We start from the raw sequence: 15,457 nt of genomic DNA on the forward strand, positions 1-15,457 counted from the left end.
GGAAACCCCACTGCACCATTCTGAAAAAAACCCTACATTTGTTTGGGTACATTGATCAGGAAGGGAACATCTGCATGTTTATTGAAAGGAAATTGAATGGCAGGCCTTGTTATGTGACTCAAATGTTATGTTCCATACTTAACATGGTAATTTCCAAGACATTATATTGGGGGGAAAGAACAAAGAATGTATTATCTTCTGCGGTTTTCTTATGGCCACACACGGCAAATCCTTCACAAGACCCTTCTAAAAGGCTAGTGATAGACTGAATGAGATGTCCAAGGAGAAATTTTAATTTTCAAGTAGGATACATAATTAAAAACCATATAAATGTGCTTCATGTGCTGAGGCTGCAGCATCTTTTGAGCCATAAAGAAAGTGCCTAAAAATAAGTTGGGGGGCATAATGGAAGGGACATGGGAGCTCCTAAGAGCCAAGACTGGAACAATTGAACAAAAAGGAAATAAGGATGATACTGGAGTATAACCCAAAGAATCAAGTAAATATTCATGATTCCATACTATTATAAATAAATGACTGACTAAATAGGTGGAAATAGGAGAGGGCACAACTCTTACAGAAGAATTCTAACTAATAATTGTAGGATGAATGAAGGAAATAGAAAAATCACCAGATCCATGGATGAATGCCAAAATTAGGGGGTGAAAGTTTAAGTTTCAGAATATCTCCCCACAAATATTTGTTAACTACAGATGGATGCATGTTACCCTCCTTATAGTCAGAACCACCTTAACTCAGGTGATGAAAGTTGACATTGTCAATAATGTTAACACAGAGGTCACAGGCTCCCTGACATGATGCACTGAGAGGTCACGTCACTTGCGTAGGTTCTTCTCCAAATGCACGACCTCAGTCTATTCACGGGAAACATGGGACTTCCCCGGTGGCTCAGTCAGTAAAGTATCTGCCTGCAATGCAGGAGACCCAGGTTCGATCCCTGGGTTGCGAAGATCCCCTGGAGAAGAGAATGGCTACCCACTCCAATATTCTTCCCCGGAGAATTCCAGGGACAGAGGAGCCTGGCGGGTTGTAGCCCATAGGGTTGTAAAAAACTGGACATGACTGAGCACATGCATGAGACAAAGCCAAATGGAGGGACATTCTACAAAATATCTGGGACACCAAGGGCTTGAATACGCAGTTTCTCCAGCATCTGCCTGCGAGTGTGTCATGTTGTCAGGCTTCATGGCGCTCACTTAATAACCAAGCCACCAATTATCTTTGGAAATGATTTAAATGACCATAGAGGAAATCCTATTTGTCTTAAACAGTACCACACACAGAAAAACATAATGCAGTTCAATTCGTTGATATTTTAAGACTAGACTACTGATTCATAACATATAATACTTGCATCTTTCAGCTTCTCTGTCTAATGGGCTTGGTCAAATAAATGACTTCTAAGAAAAACACGACATATGCCAAAATGCAGAATTTTGCTCTAGCTCAATTGTTGAAGTAGGGAACACATTTTAGTTATCTATTAGGTTGATTTGTGGATGTATCCATCAGGATTGCCCCAGGAAGCAAGAGGCGTACGCAGCTGTGAATTTCAGAGAAATAACGCAGGGAATTTTAGAGAAGCCAACAAGGGGTGTTGAGGCACCAGGACGGGAAGAGGAGGGATACTCTGTCACCCCCAGGCTGACATGGTGTGGGGAGGAAGCTGTTAACAGCACTCGCTGTGAGCTGAAAGATAGGGAAGAATCCATCCCACAAGAGTGGTGCCAGTAATATTTCCTTCCCATTTCGTTCACCAGACAGCACTGAACAGAGTTCATTGTGCTATATAGTAAGTTCTCATTAGTTAGCTGTTTTATACATAGCAGTGTGTATATGTTCTGGTGGCTCAGATAGTAAAGAATCTGCCTGCAATGTGGGAGACCCAGGTTCAACCCCTGAGCAGGGAAGAACCCCTGGAGGAGGGCCTGGCAACCCACTCCAGGATTCTTGCCTGGAGAAACCCATGGACAGAGGAGCCTGGCGGGGTACAGTGCATAGGGTCACACAGAGTCAGACACGACTGAGGGACTTAGCACGCACTCACTTGTATATATCAATCCCAATCCCCCAGTTCATCCCACGCCTGCCTTCCTTCCTTGGTATACACATGTTTGTTCCCTGTGTCTGTGTCTCTATTTCTGCATTGCAAATAAGTTCATCTGTATCATTTTTCTAGATTCCACATAGAAGTGATATTATACAACAGTTTTTTTTTTTCTCTTTCTGGAAGTATAGTTGATTTATAATGTGTTAGCTTCAGGTGTACAGCAAAGTGAATATATATATTCTTTTACAGACTCTTCACTCCTATAGGTTATTATAAAATATTGAGTATAGTTCCCTGTGCTGCACAGTAGGTCAAACACAGAATATTATATCACATAAAGTGAAAAATGAAGTTCAAATTTCAATTTACATACCCTTTTTTTTGCAGAGAATTATAATAGGCAATCAATAAAATACTTTCAAGCATAAAAATACCATATGAGGGTTATATTCTATGGAGCAAGTAGGAAAAAAAATTAAAGTTTAAGGAGAAAAAGAAATGATGTAAAATATCTGCAAAAGAAAAGCTTGTTCCTGTCCTTGTGAAATAGCTGACCAGCAGGAAATTGCTAGGGCTTCCCCGGTGGCTCAGACGGTAAAGAATCTGCCTGCAACGCAGGAGACCCAGGTTCAGTCCCTGGGTCAGGAAAATCCCCTGGAGAAGAGAATGGCTACCCACTCCAGTATTCTTGGGGCTTCCCTGGTGGTTCAGATGGTAAAAAAATTCTGTCTGTTACATGGGAAACCTGGGTTCGACCCCTGGGTCAGGGAGATTGCTACAGAATTTAAAAGACACGTATAGAAGAGTGATGTACTTGTTTGATTATGAAAAGTATCATATATGCAGGATAGATAAAACCATGTGCGGTATAACCACTTAAATTTGACATGAAAACATTTCGTGTAAAATCATTTAGATATGAGCCTAAAAATAGACAAGGGGTACCTAGTTTCTCAAACTTTGTCTAGGTGGCATAGAAGCAAAAAGTATGAAGATCACTGGTCCTCAATGAAGTACTGTCCCATCCGTGCTCGAAAGCTGCCCTTCTCCTTCCACTGTGGTTTATACCAGTTCTTCTGGATGGTTACGAAGAAAAACAGTCAAATATGAGAGAAAGGAAAGGCTTTGTTGAATATCAAAGAATGTTTTCGAAACACTAGATGTGAAAATATGGATCTAGATTTCCCAGAGGTCTCTCCACATTTGCTAGGGTGCTCCCTGGGGTATACTCCAGCCCTGATTAAATGCAAAACACCTCTGGGTGATACTGATTATTTGTCAACAAGAGGAGAGACTAACAAAGTTACAGTAAGGTTCCTAGCAGTATATATATATAGACCATTCCCAGGATCTCTCTTGGAGGAAGCACGTAAAGTTTTTTGTTCTTCAAGTCCATACTTTCAGATCCCCGGATTTCCAAATTAAGAAGTTGTTATTGAATATGTTGTTGTGTGTTACCCACTTCTTCAAAGAGCCTTGACATAGCCACAGCATGCTTTGAACTTCAGAAATTCTATAAGAAACTCAAGCTAAACAATGAGAAAAAGAAAACTAAGACTTTCAGTTATAAAAACTTGAATTATTGAAAAAATTGAGTTTAGTGCCGATTATGCAAGCTCCTACAAGGAGATCAAGCCAGTCAATCCTAACGGAAATCGCCCCTGAATATTCAATGGATGGACTGATGCTGAAGCTGAAGCTCCAAATACTTTGACCACCGGATGCAAAGAGCCAACCCATTGGTAAAGACCCTGATGCTGGGAAAGATTAACAGCAAAAGAAGGGGGCGGAAGAGGATGAGATGGTTAGATAGCATCACCAGCTAAACGGACATGAATTTGACAAGACTCTGGGAGATAGTGAAGGACAGGGGAGCCTGATGTGCTGCAGACCACGCGGTACAAAGAGTCGGACGTGACATAGCAACTAAACAACAACAATAACAACAAACAATGGAACTTTTCCACAAATACAATTTTATAAAATGTATCTTGATTACAATCGGTAGATTTGATTGGGTAATGTTTTCTTTCAATGGGACTGTGTAGCTTTTTAGCACAATTTTCAGTAATCTGGAAGAGGAATTCTCAAAATTAGCCCTTCAGATCTAGAAGCAATCTAAAGGGGAAAAAAATGAAACAAAATAATAACAGCAGAATTTGTTTTGGTGAGCAGATCATTTTTAATTTGATGGTGTCATTTTAAGGAGGGTGGTCAGCTACCTCCCAATATTTCTAGCAAGTATTGGTACTTATTGTATGAAGTTAATCAAATGTTTACTACCAATCACTCACTTTCTAATTTGGAATCACTGTCACTGTTGGGGGCATGGCCAAAACAGCAATTAAGAGTCAGCAGGGCTTGTGAACAATTCGATTAAAATGTTGCTGAAGTGTAATGTATCATACAACACAGTTCTCAGATTAGTGATGCCCCCATTGTGAAGGAGTAGCCCACCTGAGGGATGAGAGGGACAGGTGAGAGGGGAGCATGTTCTTGGCCTCTTAAGGGGCAATTGTGTTTTACTACACAGTTCTTAACACTAGGTTAGGTGACTAACTCAGAGATGTGTATTTCTTTCACCCAGAGGTGAAAACCTTGCTTCTTTTCCTCTATTTCCCAGGCACACACAGCTTTCAATAGCCTACTTTCACTGCCTCTAAGTGGAAGATGTTTATCGTGTGTCCCCAGTTGGAATTCTTAAAATATTTCCCTATGGCAATATATTGGTATGCTGCTGCTGCTGCTGCTAAGTCGCTTCAGTCGTGTCCGACTCTGTGTGACCCCATAGATGGCAGCCCACCAGGCTCCCCTGTCCCTGGGATTCTCCAGGCAAGAACACTGGAGTGGGTTGCCATTTCCTTCTCCAATGCATGAATTCGTACCAAATCTTAGGCATAATTAAATTGTGGTACTTTTTTGCTTTTAAAGGGATATTTATTAATGAAAATATTAAATCCAAGTGTATATCTAAAATTTTTTAATTTGTATATAACCAATATGGCTAAAAATATACATGGTAGAAACTGATAGAATTAAAAAGAAATGCAAACATCTAAATCACGATTGATATCACACTCAGTAACTAATAAAAGAAAACAAAAATTGTAGTCAATGTTAGAATTGGTTCAAAATTTTACCTAAGTATACTGTGGTGTTGGAGAAGACTCTTGAGAGCCCCTTGGACTGCAAGGAGATCCAACCAGTCCATTCTAAAGGACGTCAGTCCTGGGTGTTCATTGGAAGGAATGAAGCTAAAGCTGAAAACCAATACTTTGGCCACCTCATGCGAAGAGTTGACTCATTGGAAAAGACTCTGATGCTGGGAGGGATTGGGGGCAGGAGGAGAAGGGGACGACCGAGGATGAGATGGCTGGATGGCATCACCGACTCGACGGACATGAGTTTGGGTGAACTCCGGGAGTTGGTGATGGACAGGGAAGCCTGGCGTGCTGCAGTTCATGGGGTCACAAAGAGTCGGACACGACTGAGCAACTGAACTTAACTGAACCATAAGTTTGTTTTCCATGGCTGTGGGTCTATTTCTGTTTTGTAAATAAGTTCATTTGTGTCATTTTTTTTTTTAGATTCTACATATCATCATATGTGATGTTATATGATATTTGTCTTTGAGTTACTAATGAGTCTTTAAAAAGAGTATTATTTGTTGGTTATGGGACAGTTGTTATAATTCTTATAAGGAGGCTGTCTGGAGGTAGAGGGATTTACTACCTGTCATGTTCACTCTGGATAGAAAAGGTGCTACTTTTTAATCCTGGAAGGGCATCAAGAATTAAACAGACTTATAGCAGCTGTCTGGGGTACTGAATTGCTATTGATAATATTTTTAACATAAAAAAATGCATTTAAAATTCTAAATAAGTGGTTCACCAGCTTCAAGAATACAGGTCATTCTTATGTAGTCCCTTATGCAGGGAAGTTTCCTTACTCACACAGGTTTTATTTCTCTGCTGTTGCCTGGCAACAGAGATGTGGCAAGAGATGTCAGAGGTGAGGGAGCAGGCTGCAGTCATTATGGAAAAGCAAGCTTATCAGCATTTTCCATCGAGCTTCGTAATCCTTGAAATAAAATAGGTTTCATTGTGTTGAACAGTCTGTATGTTTTTTCTTATCAAATGCCAAGTTTATAGAGACTTTCTTTCTTTCTGAATATAAGTCCAGTACACATGGAGAATTTAAATTATGTGCATTGCTTTGAAATGGACTTCTCTCTTATATTAGCACATTTTGCAGGGTAAAGTGGAAAACTTTCAGCATTCTGAAGTCCTGTACTCTGAGAAAAGTGGTTGTGAACATATTTGAAAACATTCCAAGAGGCATCAGAAATACACATTGGCTCTAAATTTCCTCACCATTGAGCCATTAGTTCACGTCAAATAAAATTCCATTTTCAAATACATTGACCTGCTTATTAAAAAATTCTTCTTTTAGAGAAAGGAATGCAAACATTCTCTAGGTTGGCTAGACTCTGTTTTGACATGAGCAGCAATGTGATCAAAATTTAAGCATCATTTCTTGGAGTTTATTTTTTTCAGCCTGTTCTGTACCAAATGCTAGGCCCCTGAGGATCCATAGCTCTTGGGTAATTAATTGCATTTTAGCATGATGCATTTTAGGACTTCTTTTCCAGTGAGCAAAACATAATGTGATTTTAATGACATTTCATTTCTGGGCAATGTGGTGTTCAATGACTCTTACCCCAAAATTTTAACTTTTCCAGATAACTGCTATAAAGGTAAGAAACTTGAGTTAGAATCAGGTTCCATGTTGGTCTAAAGTGGATTTTTCTCCCTGCTGTGGATCCTCCCTTATATCATACCTAAGTGAAGCCACAGTGACCACCCATTTAGGGATGTGTCCTTAAATCTGAGTAGAAAAAATTAACTCAGTCCTTCCATAGCTGAGCAGGACCCTATGGGGCCTTCCTGGAAGGGACCTCCCCCTCCCCCCATGTCTTCCACCTTCCTCTTGTCTATAGAAAAATCTTAACCTCTTAGGCTGAATACCAGACCACCTTACCTGTCTCCTGAGGAATCTGTACACAGGTCAAGAAGCAACAGTTAGAACTGGAGGTGGAATAACAGACTGGTTCAAAATTGGGAAAGGAGTACATCCAGGCTGTATATTGTCACCATGCTTATTTAACTTCTATGCAGAGTACATCATGAGAAACGCTGGGCTGGATGAATCACAAGCTGGAATCAAGAGAAATATCAATAACCTCAGATATGCAGATGATACCACTCTAATGGCAGAAAGCAAAGAGGAACTAAAGAGCCTCTCGATGAAAGTGAAAGATGACAGTGAAAAAGCTGACCTGAAACTCAGCATTCAAAAAATGAAGATCGTGGCATCCGGTCCCATAACTTCATGGCAAATAGATGGGGAAAAAGTAGAAACAGTGACAGATTTTATTTTCTTGGGCTACAAAATCACTGCAGATGGTGACTGTAGTCAAGAAATTAAAAGATGCTTGCTCCTTGGCAGAAAAGCTCTGACAAATCTAGACAGCATATTTAAAAAGTAGAGATATCACTTTGCCAACAAAGGTCAGTATAGTCAAAGTTACGGTTTTTCCAGTAATTATGTACGGATGTGACAGCTGGACCATAAAGAAGGCTATGTGCCAAAGAATTGATGCCTTTGAATTGTGGTGCTGAAGAGGACTCTTGAGAGTCCCTTGGACTGCAAGGAGATCGAACCAGTCAATCCTAAAGGAAATCAACCCTGATTATTCATTGGAAGGACTGATACTGAAGCTGAATCCCCAATACTTTGAGCACCTGATGCGAAGGTGTGACTCTCTGAAAAAGACCCTGATGCTGGGAAGAGTGAGGGCAAAAGGAAAAGGAAATGGCAGAGGATGAGATGGTTGGATAGCATCACTGTCCCAATGGAATGAGTCTGAGCAAACTCTAGGAGATAGTGAAGGACAGGGAAGCCTGGTGTGCTGCAGTCCACAGGGTCACAAAGAGTCAGATATGACTGAGCAACAGAACAACAACAAATGTCCTGGGAATTGGGGGTCTGTTTAGAACTCCTTCTCATGTATGTTTGTGTGGCATGTAAATAAGCATCTACTGACGAAGTCCTAACCAACAGCCGTATGAGTCTCGCTGTCCATTACAGGGTGCTGGTGAATCATTGTCCTTTACATTACCCTTAAAGAGCAGCTGGAAGACCCTCTCAGGTTTCAGGAGCAGGACAACTGGGGTTTTTATCTTACGATATTTCAGATCTGTCACACATCATGTCTTCCTCTTCACGTCCCCTGAAGGAGTTAAACCTGCAACCTACCTCGTCCAAAAGGCATGAAGGTACATACCTCTCAGACTCACCTGGTCCTCGCTCTGCTTTTTCCTTCCTGTATCGTCTTTTAACCCTGACTTCCTCCACCATTTATTCTGTGTGAACAATTGGGAAGCCTAACTAAAGTGCTTTAGAGCAATACGGGATATGAGTTTTAAGAATTAGCAACAAACAAAATAGTTGCATGGAAGAGAAAGATAGTCTTTTTTCTGCTTTTAGGCCTCTACTTTGTGAAGGCAAACAGGATTCAGTATGCCCCATCTGTCCACCGCCCCCGACTCATGGGGGTCCTGACATTCAAAGATGGCAAGAGTTCTGAGGAACAGGAGTAGGTGGGGGCTGGACTTGCAAGAAGGAAAGAGAAAAATCTCACATCTGAGCAGCAAGGAATTGAAACTAAGTTTCTGTGACTATGGGGTCACTTCTAAGGAAAGTCAAGAAAATGCCAGTCAGGAATTTCTCACATTAAATCCCAAAGTGACATTTAAAATCCTGACACATCCAATTTGTATAACACGAGAATGTCATCTCCACAGGACGTGTTTATGAAGCAGCTTTGCTCCTGCATCACACGTGTTCCCCAACACGGGCAGGTCTAAAAATGATCCCAAACCTGTTACTATATTTTCTGCCCTTGCAAGTGAGAGAGAACCTTCATTAAAAAAAAAAAAAATAGGGAAGGTAGAACGTTGCTCCGGTTAAGTAAAGTGGTTATTAGTCTGATCAAAAGCAGTTATATGCTAATCAATAAATAGGATTAGGATATTTACGGTAGTAACTATGGGGAGGAAATATAACTGGATTCTCAGAAGCCACTGTGACTGGAGACACAGCACAGATACTCTCCCAGGCAGCTGGCATCTGCCCATGTTGTACAGATAATCAGTCAGAAGAGAGTTTTTCTTAGAAGCTGTGTACACATACATTGTTTCACCAATTTGGTTCAATGACCAGAGAGACCTCATCACTTCCCATTCCCCTAATAGACTCCATTTCCTATGTTTCTTTTCTAAATCAACTCCAACCAGAAATCTATACCTTGTAGCAAACAAACCTCTAGGGAACTGTTCACACAATACTTCTTTCTTACAAATGAAACAACAACAACAAAAAAAAAACAAGAGCTATTTATATTAAAAAAAATCACGACCAGGTTAGACAGCTCGGGTAAAGGATTCCGATTGTTAATGACTGGTAAGTAGAATAAAATGCTAAAATAAGTTGCCTAAAATATAATACTTTAAAATGACATTAATAATATTTCTAGGTTAAAATTATGTCTGTTAACAGTGTGTCCTTTACAGCTAATACAATTTAAATTTTCCTCTCAACACTAATTATTTTATTATGTGATTTACTCTCATTGTCTACTCATGACATAAAAACATACCTTGGACATGAATTTCAAGTTAGAATCAGTTTTTCTAATGTAATTTACCAATATCTTGAATGTATTTCATTGGTGGTAAAATATTCATATTTTATAATATATGATATACATATAATTTGATTATGTGTAATAATACATGCTTTCCTCATGGCTCAGGTGGTAGTTAAAGTGTCTGCCTGAAGTGTGGGAGACCTGAGTTTGATCCCTGGGTTGGGAAGATCTCCTGGAGAAGGAAATGGCACCCCATTCCAGTACTCTTGCCTGGAAAATCCCATGGACGGAGGAGCCTGGTAGGCTAGAGACCATGGGGTCGCAAAGAGTCGGACACGACTGAGCGACTTCACTTTCACAATATGTTGTATGCTGCTGCTAAGTCGCTTCAGTCGTGTCCAACTCTGTGCGACCTCATAGACGGCAGCCCACCAGGCTCCCCCGTCCCTGGGATTCTCCAGGCAAGAACACTGGAGTGGGTTACCATTTCCTTCTCCAATGTGTTGTATACGATATGAATAATATATATGATATAAATAATATGAATAATATATATTAATATAAATAATATGTGGGTTGCCATGCCCTCCTCCAGGGGATCTTCCCAAACCAGGATCAAACTTGAGTCTCTTGCATCTCCTGTATTGGCAAGAGGATTCTTTACCACTAGTGCCACCTGAGAAGCCCTTAATATATTATAAATATGGTATGCAATAATATAAATAAATATCAATATATTCAGAATTTAGAATGTCTCCCTTCTCATCCAGTAGGTAGGAAATATGATATATAATAAATTGTAATATAATATAGATAATATATATCAATATATCCAGAATTCAGAATGTCTCCCTTCCCATCCAGGGGCTCTACCTAAGTAATCTTCCTCTACCAGAAAAAAAGCCTTCTGGGTATTTCATCTCCCAGACCTAGATACCACTTCCTATCCCTTCATTGCTTATCTTCAACCTGTTTATTCTTCCTACCAACCATCCCTCCTCTTTTTATTCTCACACTGACATCTGAGATTTGGGCTAGATTATTTCCAGTCTCCTGGCTCCAGTGTCTGACCAACTACTCCACTCTGTTCTCCACTCCGCTCCAATGAAATCTTTCGAACCACAGTTTTCAAGGTCACTGTAGCTGTTCAATAACCTTCAATAGATCCCGTGTAGAGAAGTGTGAGCATGGCAAGGTTGATATGCTCTCCTTAGAAAGGCCTCTTTGTAGGACTGCCCCTTGGCTGCTACCTGGGAACTTGGATTAGGGGGAGAGTTCCCTCTGCTTCCAACTGATCAGGTGACTCTCTTGGCCCAAACTGTTGGTACAAACCACATGGCTTATGCCGAATACCCACTTTCCTCCAGGAGCCTGGAATTTTGATGGGAATGTGGTAGAGGATGTCCATGGGACCAGCCACCAATAAAACTCCTGGGCAAGGAGTCTCTAGTAAGCCCACAGGCAGACAACATTTCTCAAGTGCTGTCAGTTTATTCTGGAGGAATCAGGCACACACTATGTGTACTAAAAAGCAGAGACATCACTTTGCCAACAAAGATCAGTATAGTCAAAGCTATGATTTTTCTAGTAGTCACGTACAGATGTAAGAGCTGGACTGTAAAGAAGGCTGAGAGCCAAAGAATTGATGCTTTTGAACTGTGGTGCTGGAGAAGACTCTTGAGAGTCCCTTGGACTGCAAGGAGATCAAACCAGTCAATCCTAAAGGAAATCAACCTTGAATATTCATTGGAAAGATTGATGCTGAAGCTGAAGCTCCAATAATTTGGCCACCTGATGCAAAGGGGGCAACTCGCTGGAAAAGACCTTGGTGCTGGGGAAAATTGAGGGCAGAGGGGAGAAAGGGACAACAGAGGATAAGATAGTTGGATGATATCACCAATTCAATGAATGTGAGTTTGAGCAAACTCTGGGAGATAGTAAAGGACAGGGAAGCCTGGAGTGCTGCAGTCCATGGGGTGGCAAAGAATGGGACATGATGGAGCAACTGAATAGCAAGTTGCAAAAAATTACCAATTTCCAACCAAAAGGTTCATTTGAAGCAAAATGGCTCTATTAAGGGAGGCCTATTTTCTCAGTAACTTCCATGCTAGAAGGTTAATTTTTGTATAGTCCTGCAAAACTTTCTGGATTCGTTGAAAACAAACGTGAGAAATAGTTCAGAAACAGACACTCAAAGAAAAATAAAGTGTGGTGCAAAATATAGATAATATTCAAAATATCACACCAAAATCTCCCAGATAATAATATTGTTCTTGAAAGTTATTCTGAGAAAAGGAAAGAATTAAGAGAGATTAGCAACTCAGTAGTTGGCAGGAAAGGGGTTGGGTTCTTGTTCAGTCAAAGCCCCTTGTCTCTCAGGATGAGGTGGGTGACACAGGAAACAGCCCCCTTTGGAAATATTATGAACTCACTTGATAAAATACATGTCAAGATCAAAAGATTTCAACAAGAGAAGAGCCCGCAGAGAAACCTTTCTGAGTTTCCTGCTGCTTCTGTATACATACCTTGCTAATTAGTTACTTCTGAAACTAATTATTGCTAAAATTCATTTTCCCAGTGATCCACAAAAGACCCACAGAAACCCCTGAGAATGTCAGACGTGAGACTCTCTGGCCTGAAATAGATCCCTGGCTTGACTGACAGGCAGCTCCCTCCCTTTGAGGTGTAGGTGTCATCCATGGTTTAATGAAGTTGTTTTACTATTACTTCCAGAATAAATTTAAGTTACATTTGACTATTCTAGTCTGTGTAATTCTTGGCACAAAGAAAAACGAATTACAACTTGTGAATTGCAAAGCCTGAGTGTAAGCCTGTGGCGTTCCTCTCTTTGGAGCACATTCAAGCTTTTAACCACTTCTTCCATGGAAGTTGCCATAATGACCGAAAGCTGTTTCCTAACTCTAAGTGTGTGTCCTTAGAGCAAAGATTTTTGATGAATCAGATTGGCAAAGACTAAGAAGGATAAAGAGGAAGGTGAGATGACGTTGTAGCTAAACCCCATCTGTTCTCACGTCCAGGTTTTCCTGCTAAAAACTGAAAAGCAAAGCCTTCCAACCAAAGAAAAACTAGAGAACAATCAACTTAACAAAGTCACAAATGAACCAGTGTTTTCAGAGGCTTCAGGCACTAAAGAAGAATTTCCACATTTCCCTGGTTGAATTTATAAGTGGACTTGCTTCAACATTTATCCTGTTCCGAGTTTAATAAATGGTCACTTCTCATAAGCACACATTCATGTTAGGAAGACAAAAACGTTACCTCCAAATCCTAAGAGGGACTTTGAGCACAGATAGAGGCAGATGAAGGATGGCATGCTGCAGTGCAGCAATTTCAAAGTGACCGGAGTGCAGGCATCCTGGCTTCTATTCCTCCAGGAATAGACTCAACGAAACACAAACAGATCCAGGGAAGTAAAGGCAATTGTTTTCCGATCACATCCAGCTACTCTCCTTGAATTCAAAGCTCGAAACAACAAGCCAGGGGCAGGAAGCAATCACTGCACAGCATCCCACAGTGTCCTTCAGACCCATCTCCGAGTCGTTTTCCCGGCCCCTCTGCAGCTTCTCTGCATGACTGTGCAGCGCGCTGAAAAGTGCTGTGAAGCAGCTTCAGTGGCAGCAGCAAAGAGAACACCACAAGTCACAGAGGGCATCCTAGGACCGCCGGCTCCCGGGCATCATAGAGTCTTCTTTGTATCAAATTTTCAGCGTAAATATGTAAATGAGCATTTTATAAATCCTTAGTTTCCCACAGTTGCCATATTTTTAATTAGATTTTTTATGTAGACCATTTAAAAAGTCTTATTGAATTTGTTACAATATTGCTTCTGTCTTATGTTTTGTTTTTTTTTGGCTACGAGGCTTGTAGGATATTAGCTCCCCGACCAGGGATCGAACCTGCATTCCCTGCATTGGAAGGCAAAGTCTTAACCACTGGACTGCCAAGGAAGTCTCTTCAATGCCCTATTAATGCGTTTGCATGCTCAGTCATGTCTGACTCTTTGCAACTCCACGGACTGTAGCCCACCAGGGTTCTCTGGCCATGGGATTCTCCAGGCAAGAATACTGGAGTGGGTTGCCATTTCCTCCTCCGGGGGATCTTCCTGACCCAGGGATTGAACCCACATCTCCTGCACTGGCAGGCAGGTTCTTTACCATTTGAGTCACCTGGGAGGCCCATGCTTATTAATACACACAGTTTAAACATACCAACAGAGCTATTGAAAGCAAAATGGAATAATGATGCTGATTTTTTTTCTCCTTTATTTTACCAAAGACTGTACTGAAGCTTTTCTCTTCTAACTTTCTTTCCCCATATTTCTTCCAAGAGAATCTGAGTTCAATCTCTAAAGTATAACAATATTAGTAGGGCTACACTGGCCAGGCCCATAAGCAGAGATTCTCCAACTAAGTAAATGGGGCAAATTCCAACAAATCTAGTCTATGAAATGGAGGCGCTGGCGGTGGGGAGAGAGCAAGAAACAAGCAAGAAGTTTTCTTTCTGATCATCTGTTGTGCTCTAGGCTAGTACTTATGGTACGTTATATAAACATGAATCCAAAATCAACCCCTGAACACTGAGCTATCAACCCCATCTTTAGATGCAAAAATAATCTCCAAATGGTCAAGTAACTTGCTCAACATCTCCTACACACAAGTAAGAAAATCACCACCCAAGAGAAAAGTGATCAAAACATAGGAAGAGACATTTCACAGCTGCCAGTAAGCGTAAAAAGTATTCATCATTGTTAATTGTCAGAGAAACATAGAACTCCAGGGAGATAACCAATTAGCAAAAATGAAAAAGTCCCACAAGTATTAAAGGACTATGGACCTACATTCCAATGAGAGTGAAAATTAGGTCAATTGACTTTGGAAAACCATTTGGTTCTAGGTCCTGAAGTTAAACATTCATACACCCTAGGATGCAGCAATTCCACATCTGCCCAAGAGAAATTCTTTTTCAATTTCAATTATTATTTTTAATTGAAGTATAGTTGATTCACAATGTTGTGTTAGTTTCAGATGAACAGTGATTCAGTTATATGTATATTTACAACAATTCTTTTCCAGATTCTTTTCCTTTATGAAAGTGAAAGTGAAGTTGCTCAGTCATGTCCAACTCTTTGCGACCCCATGGACTGTAGCCTACCAGGCTTTCCTTTATAGATTGTTGCAAAGTACGGAGTATAGTTCCCTGTGCTAAACAGTAGGTCCTTGTTGCTTATCTATTTTATGTACAGCATTGTGGACATGTTAACCCAAACTTCTAATTTACCCTTTCCCCCATTCTCTTTTCACAACTCTAAGTTTGTTTTCTATTTGTATAGGCCTATTTCTGTCTTGCATATAGGCTCATTTGTATCTTTTTTTGGTTAGATTCCACATATAAGTGATATCCTATGATATTTGTATTTCTCTGGTTTATTTCACTTCGTATGATAAGATCTAGGTCCACCCAAGTTGCTGCCAATGTCATTATTTCATTCTTTTTTATGGCCGAGTAGCATTCCATTGCATGTGTGTATCATATCTTCTTTATTCATTCACCTGTTGGCAGGCATTTAGGTTGTTGTCATGTCTTGGCTATTGTACATAGTAATGGCATGACCACTGGGGTGCATGTATCTTTTCTTTTTTTTTTTTTTTGTATCT

General features: G+C 40.5%; 1 protein-coding gene across 8 annotated transcripts in view; it reads right to left on the reverse strand.

The window, feature by feature from the left end:
• Positions 1–15,457, reverse strand: part of EPB41L3 (erythrocyte membrane protein band 4.1 like 3) — a 227,614-nt gene that overhangs the window by 156,542 nt on the left and 55,615 nt on the right. The window lies entirely within an intron of this gene.

The sequence above is a fragment of the Ovis canadensis genome, chromosome 23, assembly GCF_042477335.2.
Source record: "Ovis canadensis isolate MfBH-ARS-UI-01 breed Bighorn chromosome 23, ARS-UI_OviCan_v2, whole genome shotgun sequence".
NCBI classification, from domain to species: domain Eukaryota; kingdom Metazoa; phylum Chordata; class Mammalia; order Artiodactyla; family Bovidae; genus Ovis; species Ovis canadensis.